This window comes from Choloepus didactylus, chromosome 7 (assembly GCF_015220235.1).
Source record: "Choloepus didactylus isolate mChoDid1 chromosome 7, mChoDid1.pri, whole genome shotgun sequence".
Taxonomy (NCBI): domain Eukaryota; kingdom Metazoa; phylum Chordata; class Mammalia; order Pilosa; family Megalonychidae; genus Choloepus; species Choloepus didactylus.
In genome coordinates, this window is record NC_051313.1 from 123,774,553 (window position 1) to 123,795,378 (window position 20,826).

General features: G+C 41.3%; 1 pseudogene; it reads left to right on the forward strand.

Annotated features, from left to right (window-relative positions):
• Positions 1-7,457: 7,457 nt before the first annotated feature.
• LOC119540328 lies at positions 7,458-9,030 on the forward strand (annotated as a pseudogene).
• The last annotated feature ends 11,796 nt before the right edge of the window (positions 9,031-20,826 follow it).

A 20,826-nucleotide genomic window follows, 5' to 3' on the forward strand; every position in this document is an offset into this window, starting at 1 on the left:
TGATTCACAGAAAACATTTTGGGAAATGGTTCCACATTATCTGATAATGAAGGACAATGAGTCCAAGAGACCCAATATTCTAAAGTGTTACATTCTAAAGGAAATTACATGATTTTTTAAACATGGTTGTAAATATTGTTTCATAGGTTCTATTTCAACAGAAAATCAGGGCATTGTTCATATGGCCATTTCTTCATTTCTTGGTGGAAGGCAAGATGAAATGACTAAACTCTAGATATGTGACTTTCAGATGAGGCAACATGACTTGAGGACAGAGCTTAGAATATGTCTGTAGAATTGTCGGTGGTTCCCCAATCTTCTTGAGTTTGAAGACCCTTTATTTGATGATCAAAGAAGTTGTCATGCTCTTCTAGAGAGTCTGAGGTTTTGTTAATCAAGCAGTATGTATATTCTTTTGGAAAAAAGCATGTGCAGGACATTTATTTATCCCACAGACTATATGTGCATATAGATTTTGGACTCTAAGTCCTCAGCTTGTTTAGAGCCATTGCCCTATGGTGTGTCCCTTGATGTCACTTTTCCAACCTTTTAACGTGATCCGACAAGCTGGTAATTCCAGCTTAAACTCTGGACCTTCCTAGTATGTTGATGTTTTGTGTTGTTGATTGGGAAGTCATATTCTTCAGATACCAGCTAGCTGGAGAAGGTGGCAAGCCTGACATCCTATTGTGAAAGTTGAAAGACCTCTGTATATAGCCCAAATTGAAGATTACTTCTAGACTCCACCCTCACCAATCCATCTCAACACAATCATTATCTTCCTAAAATATTACTGTGATTCTGGCACTCACCTGCTTTACAAACTCCTAATTGACTCTCAATTCTGCAGTAAGAAACCCCAAATTACTAGCTTGATCTCTAGAAATCTTTTGATGTTTCCTGAACATTTAAAATGAACATTGTGAGGAAGTTTTGAACAAATTTCAGATATTTTATTGTTGGAAAAAAGAACATTTTGAATTGTCTTGAAAATTTTGAAGGACTACCTTGTGAGCAATGGATTAATCTTACTCTGCAGTTACCCCACGGTGTTGAACTACAGAAACACATTTAAAAGGGATCCTAAACTGGAATAGACTTTGCTATGAGGCAGCAAGTTTTCTTTTCCTGAAGTGATCAAGTATTAGAAGAAATAAGGGTATTCATTGTATTGATTTGAGAGTATTTCCAGTGTTTATGGTATACTTCATTTAATCTTCACATCAACCCTAAGAAATTTCTATGAAACAGTCAAATGGGATAAGATCTCATAATAAGTAGCAGAGCCCAGCTTTAAATCCAGGTATTACTGACACCAAAGTTCTCGTGTTCTTTCTGCTCTGTGTCACACTGTCTTTGTATTAGATGACCAACTGTTTGGTAATGTTAAAGGAATTCAGCAATCAAATGCATAGTTGAATGATAAAACATGTTTGTGTTTCTTGAAACCCTAAGATACTTGTAGTTCTAATTCTGAAGAGTTCCCAAAACCAGAAATACTGAACTTGTTGTTATTTACTTAGAAAAATCACCAGATGAAAGTCACTTTTTTAACCTAATTACATACTAAATGCAAAGACTGAGAAAAATTTCATCTTGAACATTGATATGAGATTGTTTTCACTTTACCTTCACAAGAAGTAAAGAATGCCTTCCTCAGCTTAAAAAAGGGGGTAAGATATTTCTTAGTAATGATTGTAGCTTGAAGACATGTATCTGATTTTGCTGCCTCCCAAAACTGCACTAAAACCACAGTAAAGAGATTTTTTTTTCCTTCAAAAAAATTTTTTGGAAGCTGAAAAATCGATAAATAGTAATAACATTGAATCCAAGAAAGCCAATTCTAGCCCACAGGGAGAAAGTAAAGGACCAACCGATATTACAGTACAGATTCTCAAGAATTGGTGGCACCGGGTGCTAAGAAAGTCAGACATACACCTAGTGGTCATCTCCCAGCCCTCAGTTACCCCCACCGCCTTTTCTATTGTGTGTAGATGCTTCAGTAACTTTCCATTCCACGGGCCTGGGGAGATGTTAGGTCTGAAGAAAAGGTCTTAAACCAAGAACAAGCAGCCCCAGCTGCTTTTCAGGGTGGGAACTCTAAGTGGCAGGGCCCCTTTCCCCTGAGGTGCTATTTCAATATTCAAATAGCACAGGGTCTCTCCTCTCTTAGGTAAGTGTGGCATGGAAAACTGCCAGCCACTGACCCTGACCCAAGCAGTTGGCCTCCCTGGGAGGAATGACCACAATGGGATCACTTCACCTGTTCCTTTGCTGTGTAAGTATTAAAGCAGTCATTTGCTGAAAATCTCTAGTGCCTGAGTCATCTGTGTTTCCATGAGGCACCACCATATAGCAGCAACTTGCTCCACACCAGGTACCCCTGGAAGAGGGGATGAAGAAGTTGAGAGGATTTGAAAGCTATTTAGGAAGCAAGCAGAGTCCTAGGTTCCTAACCCCCACAGAAAACTGGAGGTTTATTTTCTAAAGAAGGTGTAGCAAATTGAGCAGTAATTTATCTAATGTTTATCAGTAGATTCTAAGTTCCATGAAGGCAGGGACCCTCCATTTCCTCCCTAATTATAATTGCAGCTGGCAGGATGGAGAGGGGAAGATCAGGGAAGGCTTCCAGGAGGAAACAACTTCTGAGCCAAGGCCTAGAGAAAGAAAGACCCTGTATGGGCAGAGGAAATTGCTCAGGGCACTGCCCAGGAAGCCACTGAGACGTGGAAGCGTATAGAGGGGCAAAGGTGGCACTGGTGGGGTGGGCTGGTGCTTTGGGTAAAGCGGGCTCATCTCAGATCCCCATTATTAGTTTTCAAAACTTGATGAAGGGAGGCTGGAGGAAAGAACAGGGGATGATTCTGAATGTAAATTATTCCTTTAGAGGCCTTGACAGGATTCTGTCTTCAGTTCCAAGCAGATTACAGGCGTCTGCCATCCATTCGTTTGTAATAAGGAAGTATGCACCATGAAAGCATTTTGTTTGTGTTGCATTGCTGTATCCGCAGCGCCTAAAATTGTGCCTAGAATATATTCTCTGCTCAATAATGGATGAGTACTATCTAACTCATTTTATGCAGCTAATATCACTCTGATACCAAAACCAGATAAAGACCCTACAAAAAAGGAAAACTATAGATGAATTTCACTAATGAATATAGATGCAAAAATTCTCAACAAAATACTTGCAAATCGAATCCAAAGGCACATTAAAAGAATTATACTCCATGACCAAGTGGCATTGTGGTTCAACATAAGAAAATCAATTAATGTAACTCAACATATTAACAAATCAAAATGGAAAAATCAAATGATCATCTCAATAGATGCTGAAAAAGCATTCAAAAAAATTCAACATCCCTTTTTGATAAAAACAATTCAAAAGGCAGGAACTGAAGGAAACTTTCTCAATATGATAAAGGGCATATATGAAAATCCCACAGCCAGCATAGTACTCAACAGTGAGAGGGTAAAAGCCTTCCCCCAAAGATCAGGAATGAAACAAGGATGCCTACTGTCACCTCTATTATTCAACATCATGCTAGAAGTTCTAGTCAGGGCAATTCACCAAGATAAAGATGTAAGAGGTATCCAAAATAGAAAGGAAGAAGTAAAACTGTCATTATTTGCAGAAGATATGGATCTTATATTTGAAAAATCCTGAGAATTCGACCACAAAGCTACTTGAGCTAATAAATTCAGCAGAGTGGCGGGATATAAGATTAATGAACGTAAGTCGGTAATGCTCCTATACACTGGTAATGAACTAACTGAAGAGACAATCAAAAAAAATTCCATTCACAGTAGCAACTAAAAAACTCAAGTGCCTAGGAATCAGCTTAACTAAGGACATAAAAGACCTCTACACAGAAAATTACAAAATTTTACTAGGAAAAATATTCCATGCTCATGGATAGGAAGACTAAATATTGTTAAGATGTCAATTCTACCCAAACTGATCTACAGATTCAATGCAATCCCAATCCAAATTCCAGCAACCTACTTTGAAGACTTGGAAAACCTAGTTATCAAATTTATTTGGAAGGAAAAGGGGACTCGAGTTGCCAAAAACATCCTAAAAAAAGAACAAAGTGGGAGGACTTTCACTTCCAGACTTTGAAGCCTACTATGAAGCTACAGTGGTCAAAACAGCATGGTATTGGCATAAAGATAGACATATTGATCAATGGAATCAAATTGAGAGTTTGGAAATAGACCCCCAGATACACAGTTGACTGATTTTTGATAAGGTCCCTAAATCTACTGAACTGGGACAGAACAGTGTGTTCAACAAATGGGGCTGGGAGAACAGGATAGCCATAACAAAAAGAATGAAAGAGGACCACTATCTCACACCCTAAACAAAAATTAACTCAAAGTGGATCAAAGATCTCAATATAAGAGACAGTACCATAAAACTCCTAGAAGGTAATGTAGGGAAACATCTTCAAGACCTGGTATTAGGAGGTCATTTCTTGGACGTAACACCCAAAGCACAAGCAACAAAAGAAAAAAGTAGATAAATGAGAACTCCTCAAAATCAAAAGCTTCTGTACCTCAAAGGAATTTGTCAAAAAGTTGAAGAGGCAGCCAACTCAAAGGGAGAAAATATTTGGAAACCATGTATCTGATAAGAGACTAATATCTTGCATATATAAAGAAATCCTACAGCTCAACCACAATAGTACAAACAGCCCAATTATAAAATGGGCAAAAGATATGAAAAGACATTTCTCTAAAGAGGAAATACAAATGGCTAAAATTTACATGAAAAAATCTTCATCTTCACTAGCTATTAGGGAGTTGCAAATCAAGACCACAAGGAGATATCTCACACCAGTAAGAATGGCTGCCATCCGACAAAGAAGAAACTACAAATGCTGGAGAGGATGTGGAGGAATTGGAACTCTTATTCATTGCTGGTGGGACTGTATAGTCACTGCCTAGACATTCCTGAAGATTGGGAAAGTGATTAAACTAGCGGAAGGGGTAGAAACAGACAAGATGGGATTTAACAAAGGATTATGAATACTGAATCTTTATACAATTTTCTTTTTCTTATTTGCTAGGGTATTAGAATAGTTAGAAGGCAAGAATTGAAATGATGGAAGTGTAACCCATAGCATCCTTTGAAATTTGTTCTATAGCTACTTGTTAAATTTTAATTTGAAAGCTATACCTTTTTGTATATATGTTAGATTTTACAATAAGGAAATGACTGAAGCTATAGTACTATAACTCATAATAATTTTGGAAGTTTCCTGTATATCTACTAGTTAAATTATTCTTTGAAAGATACTACCTTTTTACATATGTTATATTTCATAATAAGGAAATAACTGAAACTGTGGAATTGTAAACTATAATAATCTTTGAAATTTGCTAACTACTTGTTAAATAGCACTTGGGAAGTTATCATTTTTATGTATATATGTTATAGTCTACAATAAAAATATAAAAATAATAATGGATGAATGAATTAACTGATTGCTTAGCTATGGCGTTATAGATGGCACCTGGAAAAACAGAAGTAGGATGAGGAGAGGTACACGTTTGACCTTGTATGCCGTGTAAACTGGCCACAAATAGCAGGAAGCCTGTCCAAAGTGGAGTGGGGAGAAAGAACTTTACTCCTAGCAGAGGTGGGATTCGAACCGACGGTCCCGAAGATACTGGAACCTTAATCCAGCGCCTTAAACCGCTTGGCCACGTTACCGTGTCTACAGCGACCTTTTTCTGTATTTTCCCTAAAAATATTGTAAACAAATTTCCTAAGCGTATCCACCTCTTTTCTACTCGCAGCAATGCACTCTCCTCCCTGGCTCTTCCTCTTCCCGGTCCCAGCACAGCCAAGGAACCCCTGCCTGGCTCTCAGCCGCCACCCAGCCTGACCTCCGACACTTGGCTTTCCCACACGCGGAAAAAGAAACCAGAGATTCCAGCCCCTTTGTCACCAACGCAGAAAGAAGGGGCCGCGCGACCGACAGCCCCGGGGTCCCAAAGGGCTCCCAGTCCAACGCGGACAATGCCGTTGAGCGGGAGCCCAGGCGCCGCTAAGGGAGCCCCGGAGTGGTTTGGGCCGAGGGTATGCTATGAAGAAAACCGGAGGGATCACGGTTCACCATCCCAGGAACCCAGCGTCCCCACCGAACCCTACGCCAGGGGCAGAAAGCGCAGTCCTTGCTATTCAGAGGCGTGTTTTGCTTTGTTTTGTTTTTTGTTTGTTTGTTTGTTTTCAGAAATCTACCTGTGGTCTCCGCAGAAATAGCCTCAGGGAGAAAGGGTTGGCGCGGCGACTAGCAGCCGATTTGCCTCTTGTGGCTCAATTTGAAATGAAAAGTTTCGGGTCATTTAAAAGTGTAGTTTTCTATTACAAAATAATGCAATACATAGATTAAGTCGCTGTCTACGCTTGTCTTCTTGGCGCAGTCGGCAGTCGTCAATCTCCCTGATCCAGAAGTTTTGACTCAGAGGATCGAGTACTTAGAAAATAAAAACACGTGCGGATTAAGGAGAACCTAAATCGCAAAACAAGAAGTTAACTAATACTGGTATTTCTCTGCTTTGCCGCTCAACTATGCAGTACGTGCTTCAAGCAGTTCAAGAAGATTGCTCTCAAATCATTGAATGTTGTATTGATTATTCTATTTATTAAGAATTGTTTAGTAACGTAAACTGGGTGCTGCTGTTCCTTTTAACCGAATATTGCACTTCCAAATTCTTCTGGTTCGTTGAGCACCAACTTGAGACACAGTTGGGTCTGCTAGGACATTTCTCAAATATTTTTCAGATAAACATCTATGCCTGGCAATTACGATTGTTAAATGAACCTCAGCGTCAAGAAACCCACTAAAAGTGATCGATATAATAGGGAAAGGCCTTAAGAGTCCTTTAAACGCAATCATTTACAGAATTGATTATTTCTCACCATTCTCCTGATATTGTTTACTACCGTGTCACCAGTAACACCTCATTTCAGCGGGAAATGAAAACTATTTAGAGCTTCATCCTGTTGGACAGCTGCTTCCTCCAGTGCTGCCCTTCAGATGCCTAAATCAACCCAACTAAAGGCTGCAGCAAGGATTATGGGATGCGAAGATGGCAGCTTGATAAATAGGATGTTTTGATCACAGATGTAACTCCGAGGGAGAATCTGTAGAATTAGAGGAGGGAAAGGTGCCAGGAGTCAAGCTGGCACATTTAGGAGAAACTCTGCAAGTTGGTAAGGGAGAGACTGAACAAGGAGAGAATACAGGCAGAATCGTGGCATGGGGGAACCAACACAGCAGGACTCTAACAAGAATTAGAGGTCTTAAGATTGCGTTGCCCAGCCCCAGCCTCCCCACCCCTCTCGCAACGCTCAACTCCGGGAACCCTCCCCCCCGCCCCGCCCCCGCTCGCCCGTCCACCACCGCCCATGAGGAAGCAGCCTTTGATGACGCAGTGGAAGAACGTGTGATCAACGAGGAGTAAAAAATATGGAAAAAGAACACTCCTTTTCTTTATGATTTGGTCATGACCCATGCTCTGGAGTGGCCCAGCCTCACTGCTCAGTGGCTTCCAGATGTAACCAGACTAGAAGAAAAAGATTTCGGCATTCATCGACTCTCCTGGGGACACACACTTCAGGTGAGTAAAACCACATTGTAATAGCCAGTGTTCAGCTCCCTAATGATGATGCTCAGTTTGATACATCACGCTACGACAGTGAGAAAGGAGAATTTGGAGGTTATGTCTCAGTTAGTGGAAAAATTGAAATAGAAATCAAGATCAACCACGAAGGAGAAGTGAACAGGGCCGGTTATATGCCCCAGAACCCTTGCATCATTGCAACAAAGACTCCATCCAGTGATGTTCTTGTTCTCGTTTTTGACTACACAAAACATCCTTCTAAACCAGACCCTTCTGGAGAGTGCAACCCAGACTTGAGTCTCCATGGACATCAGAAAGAAGGCTATGGGCTTTCTTGGAACCCAAATCTCAGTGGGCACTTACTTAGTGCTTCAGATGACCATACTATTTGCTTTTGGAACATCAGTGCCATTCCAAAGGAAGTAAAAGTGGTAGATGTGAACACCATCTTTACAGGGCACACGGCTGTAGTGGAGGATGTTTCCTGGCGTCTACTCCATGAGTCTCTCTGTTTGGGTCAGTTGCTGATGAGCAGAAGCTTATGATCTGGGATACTTGTTCAAACAATACTTCCAAACCAAGCCACTCAGTTGATGCTCACACTGCTGAAGTGAACTGCCTCTCTTACAATCCTTACAGTGAGTTCATTCTTGCCACAGGATCAGCTGACAAGACTGTTGCCTTGTGGGATCTGAGAAATCTGAAACTCAAGTTGCAGTCCTTTGAATCACGTAAGGATGAAATATTCCAGGTTCAGTGGTCACCTCACAATGAAACTATTTTGGCTTCCAGTGGCATGGATCGTAGACTGAATGTCTGGGATTTAAGTAAAATTGGAGAGGAACAATCACCAGAAGATGCAGAAGATGGGCCACCAGAGTTGTTGTTCATTCATGGTGGTCACACTGCCAAGATATCTGATTTCTCCTGGAATCCCAATGAACCTTGGGTGATTTCTTCTGTATCAGAAGACACTGTGGCAGATGGCAGAGAACATTTATAATGATGAAGACCCTGAAGGAAGAGTGGATCCAGAAGGACAAGGACCCTAGATATGTCTGCACTTGTGATTTTCAACTCCCCTTTTTTCCCTCTCAGTCCTGAGATAGATGTAACACTGGTTTTGAGACACAGACTTTGTTTGGCTATCCCTCTGTAATTGCCATCAACAAATGCTATTAGCCCAGACATTGGGTGTTTTTCTAAATATTCACTGGGGGACTTGATTCAGCAAAGCCACAAACTTACATTTAAATTTTCTTCAGGAATTTTCTAGAATCAAACCCAGGTCTGAAGTAGACACAGAAAGGGGAATATAGTTGTGTGGTTGTTTTTCTTATGCTATATTCCCAAGTTTTTCAGACTCATTTCAGGTTAGAGTGGGTAATGAATAGAGCCACATTGGATAGGCATCTGAGCCATGAAGTATAATACTGCAAATGTGTTTATTCAGGAAAAAGGGGAGAGATTCAAGTCATATAGATTCCTACTCTAAAATCATCATACCTGACTTTCAAGGATGCACATTTTCCTATGTAGACCAGTCTAAGTTTCTTCAGTTAAGTCAAAACTTTATTTTATGTGTTTCTCATTCCCCATTTATTTTTTTATCTTGATTTTAATGAGATATATTCACATACCACGCAGTCATACAAAACAAATCGTACTTTCGATTGTTCACAGTACCATTACATAGTTGTACATTCACCACCTAAATCAATCCCTGACACCTTCATTAGCACACACACAAAAATAACAAGAATACTAATTAGAGTGAAAAAGAGCAACTGAAGTAAAAAAGAACACTGGGTACCTTTGTCTGTTTGTTTCCTTCCCCTATTTTTCTACTCATCCATCCATAAACTACACAAAGTGGAGTGTGGTCCTTATGGCTTTCCCAGTCCCATTGTCACCCCTCATAAGCTACATTTTTATACAACTGTCTTCGAGATTCATGGGTTCTGGGTTGTAGTTTGATAGTTTCAGGTATCCACCACCAGCTACCCCAATTCTTTAGAACCTAAAAAGGGTTGTCTAAAGTGTGTGTAAGAGTGCCCACCAGAGTGACCTCTCGGCTCCTTTTGGAATCTCTCTGCTACTGAAGCTTATTTCATTTCCTTTCACATCCCCCTTTTGGTCAAGAAGATGTTCTCCGTCCCACGATTACAGCTCTACATTCCTCCCCGGGAGTCATATTCCACATTGCCAGGGAGATTCACTCCCCTGGGTGTCTGATCCCACGTAGGGGGCAGGGCAGTGATTTCACCTTTCAAGTTGGCTTAGCCAGAGAGAGAGGGCCACATCTGAGCAATAAAGAGGCATTCGGGAGGAAGCTCTTAGGCACAACCATAGGGAGGCCTAGCCTCTCCTTTGCAGCAACCGTCTTCCCAAGGGTAAAACCTATGGTAGAGGGCTCAGCCCATCAAACCACCAATCCCCTATGTCTGTGGTCATGTTAGCAACCATGGAGGTGGGGTAGGCCAATACCCCTGCATTCTCCACAGGCTCCTCAAGGGGGCACTACATCTTTTTTTCCTTGTTTTTCTTTTTTTTTTTAAGTTTCCTTTCTTTTTTAAATCAACTGTATGAAAAAAAAGTTAAAAAGAAAACAAACATACAATAAAATAACATTTCAAAGAGACCATAACAAGGGAGTAAGAAAAAGACAACTAACCTAAGATAACTGCTTAGCTTCCAACATGTTCCTACTTTACCCCAAGAAAGTTACCTAATATAGCAACATTTCTGTGAACTTGTTCCTACTATATCCATCAGAAATTCACAGACCATAGTCATTACTGGGCATCCCCAGAACGTTAAATAGCTTATTTGTTCTTCTTGGATTATTGTTCCCCCTTCCTTAATTGCTCTCTATTACTAGTTCCCCTGCATTCTACATTATATACCATTTGTTTTACATTTTTCAAAGTTCACATTAGTGGTAGCATATAATATTTCTCTTTTTGTGCCTGGCTTATTTCGCTCAGCATTATGTCTTCAAGGTTCATCCATGTTGTCATGTTTCACGAGATCGTTCCTTCTTACTGCCGCGTAGTATTCCGTCGTGTGTATATACCACATTTTATTTATCCACTCATCTGTTGAAGGACATTTGGGTTGTTTCCATCTCTTGGCAATTGTGAATAATGCTGTTATGAACACTGGCGTGCAGATATCTGTTCGTGTCACTGCTTTCCGATCTTCCGGGTATATACCTAGAAGTGCAATCGCTGGATCGAATGGTAACTCTATATCTAGTTTTCTAAGGAACTGCCAGACTGACTTCCAGAGTGGCTGAACCATTATACAGTCCCACCAACAATGAATAAGACTTCCAATTTCTCCACATCCCCTCCAGCATTTGTAGTTTCCTGTTTGTTTAATGGCAGCCATTCTAATCGGTGTTAGATGGTATCTCATTGTGGTCTTAATTTGTATCTCTTTAATAGCTAGGGAAGCTGAAGATTTTTTCATGTGTTTCTTGGCCATTTGTATTTCCTCTTCAGAGAACTGTCTTTTCATATCTTTTGCCCATTTTATAATTGGTGTGTCTGTACTATCATCACTGAGTTGTAGGATTTCTTTATATATGCAAGATATCAGTCTTTTGTCAGATACATGGTTTCCAAAAATTTTTTCCCATTGAGTTGGCTGCCTCTTTACCTTTTTGAGAAATTCCTTTGAGGTACAGAAACTTCTAAGCTTGAGGAGTTCCCATTTATCTTATTTTTTCTTTTGTTGCTTGTGCTTTGGGTGTAAAGTCTAGGAAGTGGCCTCCTAATACAAGGTCTTGAAGATGTTTTCCTACATTATCTTCTAGGAGTTTTATGGTACTTTCTTTTATATTGAGATCTTTCATCCATTTTGAGTTAATTTTTGTGTAGGGGGTGAGGTAGGGGTCCTCTTTCATTCTTTTGGATAGGGCTATCCAACTCTCCCAGTCCCATTTGTTGAAAAGACCATTATGACTCAGTTTAGTGACTTTGGGGGCCTTATCAAAGATCAGTCGGCCATAGATCTGAGGGTCTATCTCTGAATTCTCAATTCGATTCCATTGATCTATATGTCTATCTTTGTGCCAGTACCATGCTGTTTTGGCAACTGTGGCTTTATAATAAGCTTCAAAGTCAGGGAGTGTAAGTCCTCCCACTTCGTTTTTCTTTTTTAGAGTGTCTTTAGCAATTCGAGGCATCTTCCCTTTCCAAATAAATTTGATAACTAGCTTTTCCAAGTCTGCAAAGTAGGTTGTTGGAATTTTGATTGGGGTTGGATTGAATCTGTAGATGAGTTTGGGTAGAATTCGCATCTTAATGACATTTAGTCTTCCTTTCCATGAACATGGAATATTTTTCCATCTTTTAAGGTCCCCTTCTATTTCTTTTAGTAGAGTTATGTAGTTTTCTTTGTATAGGTCTTTTACATCTTTGGTTAAGTTTATTCCTAGGTACTTGATTTTTTTAGTTTCTATTGAAAATGGTATCTTTTTCTTGACTGTCTCTTCAGTTTGTTCATTTCTAGCATATAGAAACATTACTGACTTATGTGCATTAATCTTGTATCCCGCTACTTTGCTAAATTTGTTTATTAGCTCTAGTAGCTGTATTATCGATTTCTCAGGGTTTTCCAGATATAAGATCATATCATCTGCAAACAATGACAGTTTTACTTCTTCTTTTCCAATTTGGATGCTTTTTATTTCTTTGTTTTGCCGGATTGCCCTGGCTAGCACTTCCAGCACAATGTTGAATAACAGTGGTGACAGCGGGCATTCTTGTCTTGTTCCTGATCGTAGAGGGAAGGCTTTCAGTCTCTCACCATTGAGTACTATGCTGGCTGTGGGTTTTTCATACATGCTCTTTATCATGTTGAGGAAGTTTCCTTCAATTCCTACCTTTTGAAGTGTTTTTATCAAAAAGGGATGTTGGATTTTGTCAAATGCTTTTTCAGCATCTATTGAGATGATCAATTGATTTTTCCCTTTTGACTTGTTAATGTGTTGTAATACATTGATTGATTTTCTTATGTTGAACCATCCTTGCATGCCTGGAATGAACCCCACTTGGTCATGGTGTATGATTTTTTTAATGTGTCTTTGGATTCGATTTGCAAGTATTTTGTTGAGGATTTTTGCATCTATATTCATTAGGGAGATTGGCCGGTAGTTTTCCTTTTTTGTAGCATCTTTGCCTGGTTTTGGTATTAGATTGATGTTAGCTTCATAAAATGAGTTAGGTAGTGTTCCATTTTCTTCAATGTTTTGAAAGAGTTTGAGTAAGATTGGTGTCAGTTCTTTCTGGAAAGTTTGGTAGAATTCCCCTGTGAAGCCATCTGACCCTGGGCATTTATTTGTGGGAAGATTTTTGATGACTGATTGGATCTCTTTGCTTGTGATGGGTTGGTTGAGGTCTTCTATTTCTTCTCTGGTCAGTCTAGGTTGTTCATATGTTTCCAGGAAATTGTCCATTTCTTCTACATTATCCAGTTTGTTGCCATGCAGTAGTTCATAATATCCTCTTATAATTTTTTTAATTTCTTCAGGATCTGCAGTTATGTCACCTTTTTCATTCATTATTTTGTTTATATGGGTCTTCTCTCTTTTTGATTTTGTCAGTCTAGCTAGGGGCTTGTCAATCTTGTTGATCTTCTCAAAGAACCAACTTTTGGTGATATTTATCCTCTCTATTGTTTTTTTGTTCTCTATGTCATTTATTTCTGCTTGAATCATTGTTATTTCTTTTCCTGTACTTGGTTTAGGATTAGTTTGCTGTTCATTTTCTAGCTTCTTCAGTTGATCCATTAGTTCTTTGATTTTGGCTCTTTCTTCCTTTTTAATATATGCGTTTAGTGCTATAAATTTCCCCCTTAGCACTGCTTTTGCTACATCCCGTAGGTTTTGGTATGTTGTGTTCTCATTTTCATTCATCTCTATATATTTAGCAATTTCTCTTGCTATTTCTTCATTAACCCACTGATTGTATAGGAGTGTGTTGTTTAACCTCCAGGTATTTGTGAATTTTCTAAGTCTCTGATGGTTATTGACTTCTACTTGTATTCCACTGTGGTCAGAGAATGTGCTTTGAATAATTTCAGTCTTTTTAAATTTATTGAGGATTGTTTTATGTCCCAGCATATGATCTATTCTGGAGAAAGTTCCATGAGCACTAGAAAAGTATGTGTATCCTGGTGATTTGGGATGTAATGTCCTGTATATGTCTGTTAAATCTAATTCATTTATCAGATTGTTTAGGTTTTCAATTTCCTTATTGGTCTTCTGTCTGGTTGATCTATCTATAGGAGAGAGTGATGTGTTGAAGTCTCCCACAATTATTGTGGAAACATCAATTGCTTCCTTTTGTTTTGCCAGTGTTTCTCTCATGTATTTTGTGGCACCTTGATTGGGTGCATAGACATTTACGATTGTTATTTCTTCTTGTTGAATTGCCCCTTTTATTAGTATGTAGTGGCCTTCTTTGTCTCTCAAAACATCCCTGCATTTAAAGCCTATTTTATCTGAGATTAATATTGCTACACCTGCTTTCTTTTGGCTGTAGCTTGCATGAAATATTTTTTCCATCCTTTCACTTTGTTTCTTTGTGTCCCTGTGTCTAAGATGAGTCTCTTGTATGCAACATATTGATGGTTCATTTTTTTTGATCCATTCTGCGAGTCTGTATCTTTTAATTGGGGAGTTTAATCCATTTACATTCAACGTTATAACCGTGAAGGCATTTCTTGAATCAGCCATCTTATCCTTTGGTTTATGTTTGTCATATTTTTCCCCTCTCTCTATTAATATCCTTTATTGTACCCATACCGAATCTCTTTAGTACTGAACCTTTCTCCAAGTCTCTCTGTCCTTTCTTTGTTTCTCTGTCTGTAGGGCTCCCTTTAGTATCTCCAGTAGGGCAGGTCTCTTGTTAGCAAATTCTCTCAGCATTTGTCTGTGAAAAATTTAAGCTCTCCCTCAAATTTGAAGGAGAGCTTTGCTGGATAAAGTATTCTTGGCTGGAAATTTTTCTCACTCAGAATTTTACATATATCGTGCCACTGCCTTCTCGCCTCCATGGTGGCTGCTGAGTAGTCACTACTTAGCCTTATGCTGTTTCCTTTGTATGTGGTGAATTGCTTTTCTCTTGCTGCTTTCAGAACTTGCTCCTTCTCTTCTGTGTTTGACAGTGTGATCAGAATATGTCTCCCCATGGGTTTATTTGGATTTATTCTATTTGGAGTTCGCTGAGCATTTATGATTTGTGTATTTATGTTGCTTAGAAGATTTGGGAAGTTTTCCCCAACAATTTCTTTGAATACTCTTCCTAGACCTTTACCCTTTTCTTCCCCTTCTGGAACACCAATGAGTCTTATATTCGGACGTTTCATATAATCTATCATATCCCTGAAGTCCATTTCGATTTTTTCAATTTTTTTCCCAATTCTTTCTTTTATGCTTTCATTTTCCATTCTGTCATCTTCCAGGTCACTGATTCGTTGTTCAACTTCCTCTAGTCTTGTACTATGAGTGTCCAGAATCTTTTTAATTTCGTCAACAGTTTCTTTAATTTCCATAAGATCATCCATTTTTTTTATTTAGACTTGCAATGTCTTCTTTATGCTCTTCTAGGGTCTTCTTGATATCCTTTGTATCCCGTACTGTGGTCTCATTGTTCATCTTTAGTTCTTTGAGTAGCTGCTCTAGGTGCTGTGTCTCTTCTGATCTTTTGATTTGGGTGCTTGGGCTTCGGTTATCCATATCATCTGAGTTTTTCATATGTTTTATAATTTTCTGTTGTTTTTGGCCTCTTGGCATTTGCTGAACTTGATAGGGTTCTTTTAGGATTTGTAGACCAATTGAAGTCCTTATCTCTAATTTATCACATCTACAGCTTCATGGAGTACACTTTCTGTAACTAACCAGCAGTTGGCGTCCACGAGCCACCTGTTCTCCACAAGCCAGTTCTCCCCTGCTTAGCCTTTTTGGTGAGTGGGGGAGTGAGTCTTGTGGGGTCCAATTGGTGTACCAAGCTTGCGTGTGTAGTTGGTGTTGCCTGCGCTGTATATGGGGCGTGTTTCTGGGCAGTCAGGGAGGGGGTTGGCTCTAACAATCAAATCTCCCTGGTGATCCTAGAGTTTTAAAGCTGCTGCAATAATCTAATCCTTTAGTTCAGTCCTGCCACAGTTTGTCTCTGCCACTGACCCACAAGTTCTTGGTATTGGCGTATGGCTCCTGAGACTTGCGAGTGGGCCCCTTTTCCAGGCTGTGCACCCCGGGTCCTCTGTTGAGGGATGACTGTGCTATGTCACAGGTGAGTGCTGTCCCCCCAGGGCAGTTCTGGGCTGCTGGGCTGTGTAGGGAGGCTCCCAGTCTGCTGAAATGATGACTGAATGGGGCTTTGTTAATTCACACTGCTCCACCTTCCCAACTCTGGGACAATCAGCTGAGGTTGCAGGGAAGGCTAATGTCCACGCCCAGTTTTGTGGTGTGCGCCTGTTATTTGAAGCGCTTCCGTCACACTGGGTTGTCTGGGGCAGCTCTGGGCTATGGGGCTGGCGATGGGCAGGAGTGTTTCCTGTCCACCAGGATGATGGCTGTGAGCGGACACCCCCCTTTTCTTGGGAAGTTGTGGTGTTTAGTGAATTTTCTCAGCCACTGAATTATTGCCTTTTGTCTCAGAGCTCTCTTAGTTCTGCTCTTGTCTTGACCTGCCCAAATTGCAAGTCTTTGAAGCTTTCTGTATTGGGCTTCTTAGAGTAATTGTTTTAGAAAAAGAAAAAAGGATTAAAAAAAAGGGCCCTCCTTAGAGATCTAATGGGCTATTGAAATGCTAAGAGACAAAGCAGTTAGGGCCATTAAGGAAAGGTCCACAGGGCAGAGAGATCAGCTTTTCTTCGGGATTTGCATATGAGCCTCAGGGCCTGAGCTCTGCCCTTCCCCTTTCTATGTTCACCAGAACTCCAAAAATCCTCCGCTTTTATTTTGGAGTTTTTCATGTTGTTTTTTTCTATGCCTGTCTCCTCTGCTGGGCTGGCTGCTCTCAGATTCTCTGGTGTCTGGTCTCAGTCTATCTATGGTTGGAGTTTGGATCAGTAGAATGAGTTTCTGATAAGGGCTGCCACTGCAGTTCTCCCTTCTCCTTCCTGGAGCTGACAGCCCCTCCTCCCACGGGACTGATCCTGGCAGGGAGGGGTGCAGGTCCCCTGGCCACAAAAACTTACAGATTTCGCTGATCTCAGCAGTTCCACATTTTCATGAGTGTTGTATGAAGTATGCCCAAAGTCAGATTGCTCTGTGGTGTCCAGTCCACGCAGTTCCTGGCTTTCTACCTACTTTCCTGGAGGAGTAACTAAAACATACAGCTCACCAGTCTGCCATCTTGCCCCCCCCCATTTATTTTTGCTCCTTAGTGTATTTCTTGAGCTGTTTTATACTATTTCTTTCCTTTCTGTGAAATGGTTGTTTTTTTAAACTTGGGACCACCAAGTTGTAAAGATGTATGTTTTTACCTGACAGTTATACCACAGTTAGACTGTCCAGTTAAGTTGAGAAGAATGACTCAATAGCAGATACATGTTTTTAAAATTAAATTAATCCTGGATAAGAGTTTGCTTTTTTTTTTTTTCAGGAGTTAGTCCTTGACCACTAGTTTGGTACTATTTCCCTTTTGGGTGACTTGTTTCACCAGCAGGCCTGTTATTCTCCATGACTAACTGTGTAAGTGCTTATAATGGAATAAATTGCTTTTCTGCATTAAAAAAAAAAAATGCTTTGCCCAAATCCATCCTGGGTTCCCATAGTAATACAGTGAAGTAATACAATATGATGAAGTTACTTGCAAATGAAGTAAACTGGTTAGAGGCTTGCTAGAAATGTTCCTGGTAGTGCTGTGTTGTGGGAAGGGATGAGGTGGAGACAGTGCAAACTAGAAAGAGATCATAAAGGAGAGAATTTGAATTGGTCTGATAAGGCTAATCTGAACTTGCATGTTTGAGACAATGCCTGGGCACTGCTGAACTCTTACTTCCTACCCTGGTTAAGACAATGTGGGCAGTAAATCACATGGCTGCATATCCATACTGCATCATCTCTTCCAGTCAGCATTGCTGCTTGGAAGGAAATGCTGGAAATCGGGATAGTAGATGTTCTGTTTAAGCAGTTTCAGAGCAATCTCAGCAACTACCTTTTAGATTTCCCTCCTTTCCTTTACCGTTTCTCAGGAGAGGACACAGTTAATAAAACCTTTAATTAAAGCTAATAAAACCTTTAATCTTTGGTCTTGAGGTATTTCTAACCAAATTTGAATCCTGACAAATGATAAATCTGAAGCTCTACTCATAGTACTGACAGAAACAGGTACTGACAGAAACAGAGGAAAACTAGACATGGTATTTAATTTTTCCTGAAGAATTGCTTTCTAATTGAGTATGCTGACTGAAGTGGGTCCCTTCCCTGTAATCTGTAACCTGTGGGTCCCCCTTCCCCTTCAGTCTGTAAAGTAAAAATGTTGTGTAAGCAGCATTGAGCCACGAGGAGGAGGGAGTGAAACTGTACCGTTTAAAGGAAGTGAAACTGCGTTTGTACACATCAGCCAAGCATAACCGTTATAACAATCAACAATTGCACCGTTTCCAAGTGAAACTTTTTGTAACCAGGTGAAACTTTTTGTAAGATTTCTAAATGCCAACCTTGCTAAATTGTCTTTTGTAACCAATAGCTAACTGCCAACTCTTCTTCTGTTAAAATAGCTTGCTTGTGTTTCCAGGATGTGGTTTCTGTCTATATAAGGCACCAGCACACACAGGTCGGGGCTGCTCACTGATTTCCCTGTGTGGAGTGACTGTGAGCAGTCGCCAGCCGGCTAATAAAGGCTCTTTAAATTTTGTTTAGCTGTCTCATACTTTAACTTGTGGGCACCATAACATTTGGAGGACCAAGCGAGATATCCTCAGCGTTTTCCGAGGCTCATCGGTTGAGACAAAGGTCTGACTACTGGCCCTTCCCCAGGGGGCGCGTGCTGAGACACGTTCCTCAGCCCTGGCAGAGAACCTGGTGGTCAAGCCTCAAAATTCAAAAATCCGCCTCTGGAGCCATCTGGACATGGGCCCACAACAGTAAGAGATCTCTAATCTGGTCTGGTGGGGTACCCCTTTAGGGTCTCTGGGAGGACTGGACACAGCCATAACTCCAAGACCCGACCTCAGACCACGACGGTGGCTGGTGGCCTCAGGTTCAGGTTCTGGTTTAGGTTCGGAATTGGTCTCTTAGCGCAGACCTAGTCTCTGTTTTGTGTTTTATTGTTAGTGTCTTTGTTCTGTTCTGTTTCTGTTTTGTCATCCGTCAGTCCTGCAATGGGTCAGTCTCCATCTGCTTCCGCTTGCTCTCCATTGCAGTGTTTCTTAAAAAATTTTCAGGACATCCACTGACGAGCCGCAGGGTCAGGTGCCATGGTCAACTCAGGAACTCTTCGGACCCTTTGCGAGCTTAAATGGCCAATTTTTCTAGACTCTAATTGGCCCCCCAGGGCACCCTAAATTTGCCGATTGCTTTTCAGGTTCAAAGAATCATTTATGGAAAACCAGGACATCCGGATCAGATTCCCTATATTGAAACCTGGATCAGTGTCCTCACTGACCACCCTAAATGGCTTAAAACTTGCTCACCACCTAAACCATCCAAAGAGCGAGATGTGCTTGTTCTAAAGGGGCCACCCAAAAGGCCCCCGGTCCTCACCCCCCCACAGGATAGTCCCCCCTTAACACGGCCCCCACTTATTCCATAGAACCCTCTGCCCCCAGTCCAGGGCCCTCTCCCCCCCAGTCCAGAACCCTCTGTTCCTAGCCCGGGGCCTGTTGCTTCCAGTTCAGGGCCCCCTACCCTGAAATCAGGAGGACCCCTTTGTTCCCACTCCAGATTCCACTACGCCCCCAACAACCCTCTCCAGCCCCCCCACACCCGTTCCAGAGGTCCGTACAGGCCGCATGGTCAGGTCCTTGTCCCCGCCCAATCACACCTAAGGCAAGTCATTCAAGGCCCACCTAAAAATGGTCTATGTTCCTTTTTCCACCAGCAACCTTAAGCCCTCAAGGACTAATCTCTCTGTTAGAGTCCGTTTTCTTTACCCATCAGCCCACATGAGAAGAGAGAGAGAAAATCCACGCCCAGTGACGAAAACTAGTCGTGGGGCCAGACGGTCTACCTACCACGGAAGTAGACCGCCTCGAGGCCATTTTTCCTTTCACCCGACCCCAGTGGGACCCTAACACGAATCAAGGTAAGGAGGCTCTCAAACAGTACCACCAGACTCTAATGGGGGCTCTTTGAGCAGCGGCACAGAGACCCACAAATATGTCCAAGGTAACTGAGGTGACTCAGGGGGCCACTGAGTCCCCTGCCACTTTTCTGGAACGCCTCCAGGAGGCTTATCAATTGTATAACCCCATAGACCTGGAGGTGCCAGAAAACAGATGAGCAAGTAATATTGCCTTCATCACCCAGTCAGCCCCAGACATAAGAAAAAAGGTTACAAAAGTTAGAAGGCTTTGAGGAAAAAGTACTAACTGAGTTGGTAAAGGTTGCTCAACGAATCTTCAATAATAGGAGAAGTTCCAAAGACTTAAGTAAAATTGGCAAAGGTCCTACTTGCCATGAGTGAAGAGCCTCGGGCAGTTAGGATACCGGGTATCAGCAGGGGCACAGCTGTGCGTCTCACAAGCCTCTTAACCAAAGAAAAAAAAAAAGGAACGTTGTCTTAACAAATGCATTCAAGCCATCCTCCAAATTCCAGCACCCCAAACAAAGCGGCAAGTCTGGGAGTTTTTAGGAGCAGTCGGGTATTGCCGGCTATGAATCCTTAAGCTTGCCGAAATAACCCGCTCTCTTTATGCCAGTACCGGGGGGAAGGGCGCAGGACTAACTTGAATTAATAAGGAGGAAGGAGACTTCCAGACTCTTAAAAAGGCACTCACTCAAGCCCCAGCCTTAGCACTCCCAGATCTCGGAAAACCATTCCAGCTGCATGTAGCCGAGGTGCAAGGGACAGCAGAGGGAGTGTTAACATGGCCCTTAAAGCCATGGAAGCAGGTCGTAGCCTATCTTTCAAAGCACCTCGATCCGGTTGCGGCAGGTTAGCCTAACTGTCCCCAAACCATTGCGGTCACCGCCTTGCTAGTTAAAGAAGCCTCTAAACTCACCTTTGGGCA